Source organism: Pollicipes pollicipes, unplaced genomic scaffold (assembly GCF_011947565.3).
Source record: "Pollicipes pollicipes isolate AB1234 unplaced genomic scaffold, Ppol_2.1 Scaffold_7261;HRSCAF=8764_pilon_pilon_pilon, whole genome shotgun sequence".
NCBI lineage: Eukaryota > Metazoa > Arthropoda > Thecostraca > Pollicipedomorpha > Pollicipedidae > Pollicipes > Pollicipes pollicipes.
Genome location: NW_023597054.1, coordinates 52,208,170 through 52,223,499, shown reverse-complemented (window position 1 = coordinate 52,223,499; position 15,330 = coordinate 52,208,170). Strand labels below are relative to the sequence as shown.

At 50.9% G+C, this 15,330-nt stretch overlaps 1 protein-coding gene across 2 annotated transcripts in view; it reads left to right on the top strand.

The window, feature by feature from the left end:
* Positions 1-9,765, top strand: part of LOC119111941 (protein shifted) — a 50,719-nt gene extending 40,954 nt beyond the window's left edge. For both annotated transcript variants that reach the window (XM_037235824.1, XM_037235826.1), the window contains exon 10: positions 8,941-9,765. The gene's annotated coding sequence lies outside the window, so the exon portion shown is untranslated. The remainder of the gene's footprint in view (positions 1-8,940) is intronic.
* The last annotated feature ends 5,565 nt before the right edge of the window (positions 9,766-15,330 follow it).

The window sequence follows — 15,330 nt, the reverse complement described above, 5'->3', positions numbered from 1 at the left end:
GACTGGGATGACCTGCGGCCCATGGCAACGGCTGATCAAGGCCTGGGAGGTCAGAGGTTGGGGCGAACCGTGCCGAGCATTGTGACATATAAAACTTCCGCCACAAAATTCTGGCATTTAATGGAAATTTCACCGTCGAGAGGTGGATCGAGGCACACACGATGAGCCCTGCTTATCGTGAACTGTTATCTTAGATTTATTTAATCAACAATGTTTAGGGAAGATAAAGAACAAACAACGAACAAACAAATGCGCTACCCAAGTGCGTATATGAGGCACGGTTCGGCTTATCCACGGACCGCTGGCTGAGACGGCCGGAGGGCCCCCTGTTCGGCACTGGGCTCTTGACGGGCCCGGGACCCTGTCATTGTCTCATTGTGAACTTTTCGGTGGCATTTAGTATACTTCATTTCATTGTCAAAGGGTCTCGACTAAAGGAAGAGCCCTCCGACATCGTGGTGCCGTCCCTGTTCCCGTGTTCAGCAAATATTCCCATGGTCCAGGCTGAAAATTCCCAGGCGGACATCGGCTAGTCATGTTAATGAAAATTGTTTGACCCCATCTGGTTCTGCGCATGTGCTCAGTCTGGTGCTACCAAACACCCCTGTAGAGTCCCGAAGAACTTGGAATAACGCCTCTGCCCGTAATATAACAAAGACATTTACCTCCTGGTTTTTCGGCATGAGGAGCCTTTCGGTAACTTTTGATGAAGATCTAACGACCTTCAATAAAATCCAATACAATATAAAATAGGAGCCTTTTTGAACCCTTTTTACTCATAAGGGTAAATACAGCTCCAAATATTGAGTAACGTCAATATAATTGCTATCTGCCACTACAATGTCGTTTAATCGGCGTCTGGTATAGTGAAGGCTCTTAACTCGACATGAGGGCTTTGCACTAATAGAGCCCCTGCTATTAGTTTAGCAGGGGTCGAATAAACCATCATGTAATTTACATCCCCGGCGGCTTGTTAGAAGCTATCATTGAATGATTGGTTCTTTTATTTTATCGGTATCTAAAATGGAATTATATTTGCATCACCTGGAGCTTCTGTCTTCAGTTCCAGTTAAAGCAGACAAAACATAACAACCAACAAAGTACCTTGGGCGTCCACGAAAGAATGCTGACCAAATCCAGTGATATTGTTGTGATATTGTCAGGGTTGGGGGTGGTGAGTCTCACTAGCAAGGGATCTCTGTCAGCCCGGTGCCACTTCCTTACCAAGGCCCTGGCTGCGCCCCTGTTCATGTCGCCCTGTTTTCCAGGTGCAGGCGCCGAGCACATTTGCCCAGCTGGCACGAGGAGGACGCCGCTCGGCCGTCGCTTGGCAGTTTGAGGACCACCGATCGCCTTATCCTGAACTCTTAAACGGCGAACTAGTTCTCCAGTACTGCTGTACGAGGAGGCAGAGTTCAGTGCACGCTCAGAAACTCAGCTTCGACACGGAAATCTGGCCATCACCCTCACATAGTTTGTGCTGGATATCGTTGAGCTGAAATTTTCCAAATGCCGGATGAGGTGACGGTTGTTCTGGGCACCACCGTTCGCGGCCGGCCATGCTCGCCGTGGAGCCATCGCCATCGATTGATGGATTGGAGAGGCTGGTCGTGCGTGCGCGCCACGCTGGTACACTGTAACCGAGGCGCGATGCAGAACTACTAGCTGCGTTTCGTCCCGAATGGGCGCTATGACGTGGTGGCGGTTCTCCGACAAGTGCGTATGGGGTGTCGGGCAGCCACGCCGGTCACCGCTGCGGCGTAACATGGACAAGCGCGCATGGAGCGCTGGACAGTCACGCGTGCGGTGGAATGTTGGACACGGCCGGTCACCGCTGTGGTGTAACATGGACAAGCGCGCATGGAGCGCTGGACAGTCACGCGTGCGGTGGAATGTTGGACACGGCCGGTCACCGCTGTGGTGCAACATGGACAAGCGCGCATGGAGCGCTGGACAGCCACGCGTGCGGTGGAATGTTGGACACAGCCGGTCACCGCTGCGGTGTAACATGGACAAGCGCGCATGGAGCGCTGGACAGCCACGCGTGCGGTGGAATGTTGGACACGGCCGGTCACCGCTGCGGTGTAACATGGACAAGCGCGCATGGAGCGCTGGACAGCCACGCGTGCGGTGGAATGTTGGACACGGCCGGTCACCGCTGTGGTGTAACATGGACAAGCGCGCATGGAGCGCTGGACAGCCACGCGTGCGGTGGAATGTTGGACACGGCCGGTCACCGCTGCGGTGTAACATGGACAAGCGCGCATGGAGCGCTGGACAGCCACGCTGCTGGACATGCGGTGGAATGTTGGACACGGCCGGTCACCGCTGCGGTGAAACATGGACAAGTGCGCATGGGATGTCGGATAGCCACGCCGGTCACCGCTGCGGTGTAACAGGGAAGCCGGACGTAATATCGGATGCCGCCGCGGCTGCTCGCTCCAAGCACCGGCCAGCTCACCCGCGCGCCGTCACTGTCTCCGACGTGAGAGGATCGCCTGTTGTGCCCGTCGTACCGATGTTCCGCGGTATGTGCGCGCCACGCCAGGTCTGTTCCAACAAGAGGCAGTAGTTGTGCACTTTTACCGAAATATTTGACGCCATAAGTGGTACGGGTCTGTAGTTACTGGTGTTGGATACGGGCTCTGCCCACATGTGGTGAAAAGCTCACTTCGATGATAGCGCGCTGTTCGCCGTTGGCACTTTTTATGTCCGTGCAATTTGTATTACGTTGTGCGTGATGTCAAATAACATGTCGCCATAACCTCGTAGGCGGCCAAAGAACGTCTGTGACCTTGCCACCGGTCGCAATGGTTCCCTCGGTTTTACCCCTGGTGGATGGTCGAGGTCCAGGAACGCGGTCCTGGTTACCTTCGGGAAAATGGTGTAGAAAACTGGTCGCGTGTCCTGCAAAGGGTAGCAGAATGAAAGTGTGAGGCAGCTGTCATGTTAAGAGTTAAGTCTCATGATTGTGGAAGAATTAAGGCATTTGCATCCAGGTGGATGGTGAATACGCCTATGTGCACACTACACGCTTACCGTCTTTTTACGCGCTTGCAAATGGTAAAAAAGCTTTCAGTGAAGACTCATTTTACCGCTTTTTGTGTCAGGGTTTGGTGAAGTTAGAAGGAACAAAGAACCTCCCCATCGGAATGCAAGATTCATACAGTGAGCTCCAATGTTGAAAATAGCCGACCCTCAAGGTGTAATGTGATACAAGTGGAGATATCAAGCTACCACCGAATCACAGTAAAAAATACTCAGAGTTTGCAGTTGCGGCCATGGTCAGGAGCTTTATGTGTCTAAGGCTGCGCTTTGTAATGACTTGTAAATGTTCATAGTTACGCCTTTTAATACACACATCTGGAAACGATGAGCGTTTTCATGATATATTTCAAAGATTGCTCCGTATCTGCACTTTCGTTAGCACCTACTGGCATACTTAAGGCTATTTATGGTGGGCTATTGGGATTGTCAGACATCGCTAGACCAATATCACACAGGAGCACCAGTCTCTCTTATCTTCATGCAGAATTATCTCGTTGCGTTTCCTGCTTGTAGCCTTTTGACCAGCGTAACCATATCGAAATACCTCTTACGTAGGTGAAACATGTACTATCACTGTACATGTACTATCACTGATCATGCACATGAGCATGTACTATCACTGATCATGTACATGAACATGTACTATCACTGATCATGTAGATGGACATGTACTATCACTGATCATCCATCACAGAACCTCCTAGCAGGAGTTCTGTGATGGCAAGGGGTCCTGATTCAAACATCCCCTTGCAAGGCCGTGACCTCCAACGCCAGTAGAAGTGTCTCTTACCACCGGTTTGGGGCCCTGAGACAATGCTGGCGACTGTTTCGGCCAGAGACCAACAGCATCGAACGGTTGGCTGCATTTGGGTCAAAGTCCTAGAGGCCCATTTCCCAAACAGTGAGGCAGGGGCCCGCGATTTGCTTTGGTCGAGACCCTTGAAACAATGAGGGCACCTGTGACGGCCAGGGACCCACAGTGCCTAGCGAGGGGTCCTGTGTTTGCAAGGGGTTTCGAATAGGGCAGAAGGACATTTGCTGAACAGGGACAAAGACGGGACTTCTAATGGCAGGGACCCTTGAGTTGGTCGGCGCCCTCTCACAATGCAATGAGACATGATAACTTATGAGAATCCACAACGAAACAACGGAAAGGCCTGTGTGACTCAAGCCCACCAGCATTGAGCGGTGGGACCTCAAACCCATTTCAGCCAATGACCCATTAGGCCAAGCTGAAGTGTCTGTGCCAATTATTGGCCCCTGCGGCGATAAGAAATCTCGTTTCGTCAATGAGGGCCCTTGCGTCGATCCGGGTCAAACTGCCTGGGTCAAAGGGTCTCCTGAGTCAGGGAGGGGACCAATAAATGATGCATAATGAAGGGGCCTCCTGATCGAGCAGGGGGCCCATCTCCGTGTCGCCAGAAAGGCAGCCGGTAGACAATCCGCGTTGGGACGGAATGGCCCTTCAGCCGTTGGCCGGGAACGAGAATGGGCCTGCTAGGGTTCTACCCACGGGACCCCTCCCTCGGAAAAAGGTTAGGGGTCTCATTAGTGTTCAGTAGAGTGAATCATAAGGCCAAAAACGAAAAGGGCCCAACCATGTTCGCTTAAGAACGCACATCCTTTTGCAAAATCGAATCAAACTGTGAAATTACATTGCAAAGCTGTGAGACCGCGCACTCGCAATCTTAGAAGCAGGAGCAGCCATGGCTGGGGTTGCAGTTTCTATCAAACCGGACGGCATTGGCTACTGTAGATGACACCAGGCGGCGGGCATGGACGCGCGAGAACTACCGTCGTGAAGTAACGGTTCCGAAGTCTTACGAGATCAGTTTGCATCGTTTAATGATAAAACTGGTGCTTGCAATCAATATAAGATATATAATTAGACTGGTGCTGTAATAGTCTTGAGATTGTCCTCTGACCAAAGGAACAGTTACAGCAACATGAAAAATAGAGATTCTGCCTCAACTTTTCCTATTCCACCGCCGGATTCCAGCGCCAGTTCGCTGTCCTGTGAACACTAATCCGTTCCTATTATCAATATAAATCGCACAAGTGACGAATACGGCCGAATTATTGTCTAAACGCACGAATTGATGCCCTAAAGCGTCCAAAAGTACTTACTTTCTACGAGTCTACCACTTACACCTACCCACATTAAACAACTGAGATTAAAGGTTGAACATTTGCAGACCAACTTGGGTTGGCCATGTCGATACAAAATTGCGAATCCGTTTTGATCTACAATCTTCGTTCACTGGGGCGCTCAATATGCCTTTTTGAACCCAGAAAAATGCTTGCAAAGCCTTTGAGTTCTATCGGATTGGAGTCCGCTGAACTTTTGTGAAACTAATAGCGCGGGCGCAGTACTTAATGCAGTAATTGCTTCCTCATTTGAATAACTTCAAAACATAAACAGAGTTAAATCTTCTGGAGGTTTCTGGCTTTAATTCCGGTAAAAATGAAAAATAAAGATACAGAGAAACAATCGTGGTAACATGTTCCCGGAGATCTACTGGGCGATATCCGGTGTATCTTGTTGTTGGGGAGAGTTGCGGACTTTCACCATCAGGAGGCTCTTTTTCAGCCTTATGCCCTCCCCCTTACCATGACTCTGCCTGCGTCCCTGATTTCAGCTTATTAAAGGGCCGTTTGTCAAATATGAAATCAATTCGATCGGTCACTGCGCTCAGCTGGTAATCATTGCGACAGTACACAGATCGCAGATAGGTGAGGATCAGCGATAGAATATATTTCACCCTCGTAAGAGCTCATTCGATTTGGTTACGCTGGTCAAAGGGTTGAAAATGAGACAACCCTGCAGAAAGATAAGAGAGACAGTGTCCCCGTTTGATATTGGTCTGGCAATCTCTGACAATGACAATATCCCACCCCCTGGATCCCTGGTCAACACAAGGGGTCTTTTATTGACTTAGGGGTCCAAAACTGATGTAAATCGCGCGCCCTGGCTTTGCCCCGATTTCGGAAATGAGCCTTCAGGTCCAGAACGACACGGAGCCGACTGGTCAGTGCTAGTGACGCCTGACCGACAGAGGCTTTTATCGACCCAGGGGTCCCAACCGACGCAAAGGGCCCTCCGATTTTCACTTGAGGGTGCGACCCGCAAGGCAGGTCCCTTAACGCGACATTCAGTCTGCTCCCTTAAAAATATGGTTACTTCAAGGAAGCATAACAAGACCAACGCACGCAGGGAAATCAAAATTGGTGGTATAATTGAATGTGACTGCCAAGCACAGCATAGTTTGGTAACCTATGGCCACCTGTTGGTCGCAGCGGTGTCATCTTCTAAAATCGGTTGGGGTGGCCGGCCCGATAAGGTTGATCAAGTCTACCCAAAATCTGATTTCGCGTCGGACTTTGGCCACTATAATCTGCGCCCGATGGAGAGAAAAATGTGTGGTGGATTTAAGGCTTGTTTTACTGAGAAGAAATTACTTTCCCTTTCAAAGCAACGTGACGCCCCATTTTTTTTTTTGTGTGTGGAAAGCATAGCATAGATGCGAATCACAAAAATCGGAATTCGAACACTTGTGTTCAACAAACATAGATATCGCTCATTGCTCATCAAGCGTAGCTCGAGATGCAAAAAGACGGCGTTTTGTAAAATGGAGTGACCAGACACGTATGGACGTGTCTGTGGCCCTGTGGAAAATTTGCGAGTACATTTCCACGATGCACGTATATACAAATGTAGAACGCAACTTGCACGACCTTCCCAACAGACTTGTCGGCAACTGGAAGGACAGAGCAGGTGAAGGTTGAGGACCGACTAAGTATTCAGAGTGACTGTCTTAAAACAACGGCGTGACGAACGGCTTGATACGTGTTGGAAGGCCATCTAAACAAGAAAGGCCCTGCATCTTGGGGTTTCGGATGATGGGTAGGGAGTTTTCATGGTGGAAATAATCGGCCTTCAGTGTACCAGGAGTAAGTGGTTGAATGACGTTATCTAAAAAGTAGTTGTTATATTGAGGACATTCAACATTTGGAAGCCGTCGTCATGGTCAGCTCATTCCCAAAAGTCGATCAGCACCACCACAATATTTTTTGCTATGGAACACGCCGCACAAAATATGTTGACTTCATTCCTCGGCACCCTTCTTGTGATGCAGCCAGGTGGTAGATACACCGTCGGGCTTTACTTTAAATCACCCCATCACGCAATGTGCCTCCCGATAGTTCAGCCGGTCTGAGCATCTCCCTTCCGATTCACCATTTACCGATCTGTGGCTGGGGGGGGGGGGGGGAGGGGGAGGGGGGGGGGTCGAGTCACTTAGGCATTCGCTACTTGTCTTCCACTGGCATAGCCTGTGGCCAGTGGCAGCAGCCGTACTAACAGTCAGGTGACGTCAGAGGGCAGGATGGACCGTACTGAGCGTTACAGCATGTTAAGCTTGCGCTGCAAAGTTCTATGGTTGACCCGGAATCACTGATGACTACCGCTGTCGCTAGCTGTGTTTTGCCATTCGCTTGGCAGTCGAATGCCACCACATTCACGATCGTGGGACAAATGCACTTGCCACTCTTTAGGGACAAACGCACTTGCCACTCTATAGGGAAACGTGCTAATCTGGGCCACCCTGTACATCTAAAGGCTGCCATGCATTGCAGTCAGTTGCTGTTGTCCCAATCCAGGTATTATCCTGTGACAATAGTGTCAAACATTTACAGCATGGCATAATATATGACGGAGGGGCATATCAAATATAAGGTGGCTATCGGTTGTCATCGGTACAAGACGAACGCGCTACTAATGGTGATGTGTCTATGCACCTAGCGTACCAATAGTTCTGCAACTTTTCTTCTGAGTTTATTTGGCCCAGTATTCCCTTTTTCCTCACATGCATCGGAGGGGCTCAGGGGAGCAATGAGGGGCTCAATTTAGCATTAAAAGGGGGGGGGGAGGAGCTCAGCGTACCCCCACCCGAAGCGTATGAAGCGATGCTTCTGTGTCGGCGTCATAATGCGATTTGCAGGACGGGCAGAACAAGCGTCTGGTCAATAAGTGAACGATTTTGACCTATGAGACAATTCTGCAGCGTATAAGTATAGCAGACATTGCTAGCGATCGCAAGGTCTGATAACTGCTTAGGGTAGCATGATGTAACTCCAAGTTTTGGGTTATCTTTATGAAACGACCGGAGTTTCAAACATGCTGGTTTTTGTTCCATTTGACGTTCGAGTGCTAGGTGCTGAAGCTTCACGAGCTTACCGCCAAGCCATTGTGCAGCTTTCTGTAATGAGTCTGATATGTATGCAGACTTGTCGCGATTAATGAACATTGTGTCACACGACGACCAACAAATTTTCACACAGGTGAACAGATGTTGGCTTCAAATGACGTTGGTATTTTGAGAGAGAGCGCGTGTCAGTGTGACGGATTTGTTGAAGTGCATAGGAGTAAGGAAACTGTGACATCGTGACATGCATACCTATGATCCTCGACGTCCGAGATGCACAAGTTGCGCGCATACGCCGTGCTGACAACTGTCCGCAAGCACATTGGCAAACTGCACCGTAAACACACTGACAGACTGCAACGTACGCACACTGACAGGCTGCACCGTACGCACACTGACAGACTGCACTGTACGCACACTGGCAGACTGCATCGCACGCACGCTGACAGACTGTACCGTACGGACACTGGCAGACCGCACCGTACGTACACCGACAGACCACACCTTACGCACACTAGCAGACTGCGCTGTACACACACTGGCGGACTGCACCACACGCACACTGGCAGACTGCACCGCAAGCACATTGGCAGACTGTACCGCAAGCACATTGGCAGACCGCATCGCACGCACGCTGGCAGACTGCGCTGATAGTCCTCTCTCGCTCTCGGTTACCGTCTTTCTGAAGGTGGTGACCGTGAAAACCGCGCCGTTCCTGGGCCGATCCTGGACTTCGACCAACACACCTTACGACCAGATGAACAGCGACATCAAGCGCTACCACGTGCGCCTGCCGTCCCAGGTGCGGAACACTGCGTTATACGCTTTCGAGAGTAAGCTGCACTGCTGTGGCGTCAATGGACCCAAGGACTACATAGTTACCAAATCCAGCGCCTGTTACGCCATCCCTCAGTCAACGGACGTGGCGAATAACTCGATCGCTATTCCTAGTCCATTCAAGAAAAACTCCAAGGACCCTGACTCAGGCTCGAAATCCATGCCGCCGTCGAATACCGCTCTAGAGACATCTGTCGGTGCAGCTCGCATTAATAGTTTTGTAGACAGCCACCAGGCAGCAGAAGGGCCATCCGGTCGGGGCTCGGGCGGAGGCGTGTACCACCACGACGGCTGCAAGAGTCGTGTCACGAAAGTATGGGAGGGGGCCAAGATCTCGTTTGACGCCACGGTTACAGCCATATTCTGGAGTTTTCTAACTATAGTACTCACCATTATCTGGAGTGAGTGTTGGGGAGACGGTATGTTGACTGGCATGAGCTGGGGCAAAGAATGAGCTGTCTCCTACTTCTCGGGAAAGAGCGTCCCAGTTCTCATTTAAATAAGAAATCGACACATTCTGAGCCGAGTCGCGCCAAGACTGTTGTCTATTGATGTCTTCTAAAATACGCTGTGAGTGTTGGCCTATTTGTAGTACTACATCTCGTCTGATTATTCATATTTTGTCCAGTGAAGGTCTGTATTCAATAAAGCGCGAATAGCTAAGTTTCGAAGTGAGTGTCATTGCGTTTTCCTTTTCATGGCTGCTCTTACCTTGTGCGGCATGGAGATGCTACGGCTAACTTGCATGACCATTGCTGGAATCAACCGGTGATAAGGAGCAGTTTAGGTTTATGAGGAGTCTGAGCACCGCTCAGGTTGAGTAAATGAATGTTAAGAAAGGTGTCATCGAGAGCCGTGACAGGAGACGGGGTATGGTACAGGTGAGTGAAGGGTAAGTCGTGGCAAGCGCACCAAGTTGTTGATGTTACCAGACCAGCTTCCTGAGGAACAGCCAGAATGTTTCTACAGGCAAAAAATGGCGGAGCCGGGTAAGGATGCACCGCGACAATTTCTAACTTCCTGTCCGGAGCCATCTTTGGTTAATCAAGTAAAATGCAGACCTGAGGGAGACACTTCCCAAGGTTGCAGACCTTTCCTCTCCTTGGCTGCCGCCCGGCAGGATCACATCCTTCGTAAGTGAAATAAAACATGATCTGCACAATTACGCTTGAGGAAAACGAAAAAAACGTGATACACAGTGAAGACACACAGAGATAGAGAGATGGAAGAATCACACGATGACGACACAGTAGCGCAGCCTGCAGCCGCCGGCAGCGCTCGGGTGCCACCGCGGCTCCAGGGCGGGGGGGGGGGGGAGGGGAGGGGAGGGGCACGGTCGTCAGCGGCGGACCTCGCGCTCGCAGTCTCAGGTCCGCCGTCGCTGGAGGGAAGTCGGGGTCAGACTGTAGAGGCACATGCACTGGAAGGTTGGCGGCTGCCGCGGCACGGGCAGCCCAGGACGGGCGGTCGGACCGGGTCGCCCAAGCGTGCACATGTAATGCAAAACATTTGACAGCGGTTTCCAGGACGGGTGGCATAGGCGTCGCGTGTCGCATGGGATGCATAAAATGCAGCCTTCCAGATCCAAAATCAGCACCATTTCTAAATAAAGAGCCCACGTAAATTTTCCGCGATGGGCTATCACATTTCGACCATTTACCTTCGCCTGACCCTTATCCCCCCCCCCCTCTCTCTCTCTCTCTCTCTCTCTCTCTCTCTCTCTCTCTCTCTCTCTCTCTCTCTCTCTCTCTCTCTCTCTCTCTCTCTCTCTCTCTCTCTCTCTCTCTCTCTCTCTCTCTCTCTCTCTCTCTCTCTCTCTCTCTCTCTCTCTCTCTCTTACTGAGTTTAAAAACGTTCAACGCCCCGTTCAGCATTACGTTTGATTGTCGTGAAGCTCCACGGTAAAGCGGCTGTATTGTATTGTATTGCATTGTATTACTTCCGTAGAACCATCCACAAAGGAGCGTGGCTATTACAGCCCCGTGTCAAAAGTACAGGAGATGAGAACATGCAAGTAAAAAACAAAACATGTGGCACACAGGTACCCATCACTGGCCACCAGTAACATCAGCGCGCGCCTCCCATACAGGTGCGCTATCACCGCGCTCACAAAACGCTGCTGTGTTGGTTGTGTAACGTCGGTTGGCAGTGCGTTATATACTGTTGGCGCGTGATACCCAAAACGTCTCCTACCTACCTCGGCTCTCGGCTTAGGGATGTGTAGGAGTTTGTCCCGCGGTGTGAGTCCGCGCACGTGTGTCGCCGCGTAACGCAAAAATGTCTCTCAGCATATCGGGCTCGCCGTGCAGCACTACCTTAGGAGCCAGGGTGACCGCTCGAAGCTCTGCCATGCGCCAAGGGCATCATCCATCGAAGTATCTCACGCATGTCACGACACATGGCCAAATTTACGTCGGCCACAAATCACTCTGGCAAAAAAGTTTGGGACCTTTTGGATTCTATTCAAGTCTTTCTGTGTGCCATTCGCATAAGCCGTGAGACAGCACCTGACCTGTATGAGCACCGACGCCGCCACTAGAGTTTTGGATGACGCCGTCTGAAAGGCAGCGCCGCGCGTGGGACAAGCCCATCAGCGCGACCATACAACGGCGGCTGAGCTTGGACACGTTTAAGTCTCAAGACAGGTCGTTGTCAGAGACGATACTCAAGTTCACACCTTCGCACACGGCCGTAGCGTAGCGCCGCAAAAAGTTACGACCAAGTCTGGAAGGGCGTGCAAATTTTGAAGACCGCCGAAAGTAACAAGTTGCGTTCCATGCAAACGGAATCAGTAGTTGAGTGACGCAAGCGATGTCTCTATGCGGAAGATAAGTTCCCTGGAGTCGTCCTTTGGGCCGTTCGCCAAAACCTTGGTGTCATGTGCATATTGAAAAACAGGTGCCTTTTCGCGTACAAAGACGGATCGCTCGAGGAAGCTGTGAAAAGAAGTGGGCCTAATGCTGAACCTTGGAAGACACTCATGCTGCTGGCAAGAGGCCGTGACAGCTCCCTATGTCCAAACCCATCATTCAGGTACACACTCGGGGTACGCCCCTGAAGATATGCGGTGAACCAGGAGGTCTCAATGCCGTGCATCCGCAGCCTCTGCATCAAAATTTGGTGATCGATGGTGTTAAAGCATTAACTTAAATCGATAAGGCACACTAGTGAGGCCTCCCCTATCGGTGGTGCCAATTCAGAATGTGGTTAGAGACCGACACTAGCGTGAGATTGCCGTCGAGTGACGAGTTCCGGGACCGGCACTGGAGAGACGTAACGGGATAATTGCAGGATGATTAGTGGTTAAGTCGCCGTTGGACGACGCGTTCAACCACTTCGGTGATGACAGAAATGAGGGATATAGGACGGAAATTGAGTGGTTGGGATCGGTTACCGGCCTTGAAAATAGGATGGACCGTGGAATGTATCCAAGCGCTGGGGAAATCTGCATGGACAAGGCAGCAGTTGGCAATGTGGTCAAGGATGAGGTCACCGATAGCTGGGAAACCTGCCGCCGACGCCGACGAAAAAAAAATGCCGACGCGCTGGATCGCTGTGGTCCTTCTGCAAATCACAGTTCAGATCACCACCATCACTTAACATAATTAAATCGCAACATGGTCCCTTGCCGTTTTCCGTGTTGAAATGGAAACTAGCAGCGAGCGCCGCCGCTTGTCGGCGTTCACACGCGCCTCCCATTACACTCTCGGACGGTGAGCGTCCACAGCCCGGACAGGGTTGAGTTGACAGACACCCGCGCCTCCCATTACACTCTCGGACGGTGAGCGTCCACAGCCCGGGCAGAGCTGCGTTGACAGACACCGCGCCTCCTGTTACGCCCCTGGCCGGTGGGCGTCCACAGATCGGACAGGGTTGCTTCGGCGGACGTCTGCGCCTCCTGTTACGCCCCCGACCGGTGAGCGTCCACAGACTGGACAGGGTTGCGTCGGTGGATCGTCTGCGCCTGCTGTTACGCCCCCGGCCGGTGAGCGTCCACAGACCGGACAGGGCAACGTCGGCGTTCACACGCGCCTCCTGCCACGCTCCCGGCCGGCGGGCGTCCACAGACCGGACAGGGCTGCGTCGGCGGACGTCTGCGCCTCCTGTTACGCCTCCGGCCGTTGGGCGTCCACAGGACCGGGCATGGTTGCGTCGGCGTACGTCTGCGCCTCCTGTTACACCCCCCGGCCGATGGGGGTCCACAGACCGGACAGGGCTGCGTCGGCGAACGCCGGGCCGAACTACGGACGCTCGTGCAGGGCAGCGATGGACAACACATGGCGTGCCTGATAGCAGGGACTGAACCGCGATCTCGGGGCACGTGTCTGCTGCCGATCTGGTTAACACAGGCCCTGCCAGAGGCTTGCGTGCCGCGCATGAGAAGACATTTGCATGGCAGTCGGCCCTCAAAGCACGACACGATTGTGCTCCTGACACGACTTGGCATGCTCTCTCTCTGATGAGTTTTTTTGGCACTGATTAATTAGAAGAACACCTCAGCCCACCATCACGCCAGAGGGGAGCATCATTAACAGACACGTTCGCATGATTATCAGTTGTGGGGAGCAAGGCGGTCGACGCTACATTGTTTGATCGAGGACTTTGTTATCGGACATTTCTCCAGCTCAAGAATGCTGTTCGAAGACGGACGTCATGGATGCAAGCTGCTTCGGATAGAAACAATTCCTGAAGAACTAGGTCTCAGATGGCAACATTGCATAACAGTGTGTGCTGTTTGTGTATTGTGCATGTGCTGTTTGTGTATTGTGCATGTGTATTGTGTGCTGTTTGTGTATTGTGCATGTGTATTGTGTGCTGTTTGTGTATTGTGCATGTGTATTGTGCATGTGCTGTTTGTGTATTGTGCATGTGTATTGTGTGCTGTTTGTGTATTGTGCATGTGCTGTTTGTGTATTGTGCATGTGTATTGTGCATGTGCTGTTTGTGTATTGTGCATGTGTATTGTGTGCTGTTTGTGTATTGTGCATGTGCTGTTTGTGTATTGTGCATGTGCTGTTTGTGTATTGTGCATGTGCTGTTTGTGTATTGTGCATGTGCTGTTTGCGTATTGTGCATGTGCTGTTTGTGTATTGTGCATGTGCTGTTTGTGTATTGTGCATGTGCTGTTTGTGTATTGTGCATGTGCTGTTTGTGTATTGTGCATGTGCTGTTTGTGTATTGTGCATGTGCTGTTTGTGTATTGTGCATTGCTGTTTGCGTATTGTGCATGTGCTGTTTGTGTATTGTGCATGTGCTGTTTGTGTATTTCTGTTTGTGTATTGTGCATGTGCTGTTTGTGTATTGTGCATGTGTTGTTTGTGTATTGTGCATGTGTATTGTGTGCTGTTTGTGTATTGTGCATGTGTATTGTGCATGTGCTGTTTGTGTATTGTGCATGTGTATTGTGTGCTGTTTGTGTATTGTGCATGTGTATTGTGTGCTGTTTGTGTATTGTGCATGTGTATTGTGCACCGTTGTGACATGAAATCAGAAAAAAATCGGAGATCAGCGTTATGAATTACACTTAAGTCAGCATTGAACGACAAATATGCACATCCGAAAGAACAGCAGAGCTGCTTAATTTTGCATGAAACGCATGGAAGTTTGTCCGTCCCGGTGGCTCAGTTGGTTAGAGCGCCTGCCTTCCGATCCACCCGCCCGTGGCTGGGTGGGTTCGAGTCGCTTTAGGGCGCTCGCTATTTGCCCTTGACAGGTATGGCCTGCGGCCGGTGGCAGCGGTCGCGCTAAAGGTCAGTTGACGTCAGAGGGCAGGACGGACCGTGCCGAGCATTGCGGCACGTTAAGCTTTCGCCACTAAATTCTGCCGTGGCCTGGGATTGCGCGATCGGATGGTGGGGGTCAGAGCTCACGCAACAAGCACTGCTTAGCGTGAGCGATGATCCCAGAAATCCATCCATTCAAAAGGGTTCGGATCAAATTTTTAAAAAAAAATAAAAAAAATAAGTGAGTGTACGGTGGCCGTCATTTAATGAAAAAACGCTCGAAATGGTTTTGGTCGCTATCGTTTCAGGCTCAAAGCTGATTTTAAATATTCATTCTTCTACACAGAGATCGATGCACGTTTGTCATGGTAATATTAGTTGGTTTGGGATTGTCCATTATCACTCAACTTGGTTCGTTTCAAGCAAGCTACGGCACAATATGTGGTTCAAGGGAAGTTTAGTATTACAAAATTATAATTTTGGGGTGAGCGGACGTGAAGAGTAATGTAAGATACTGG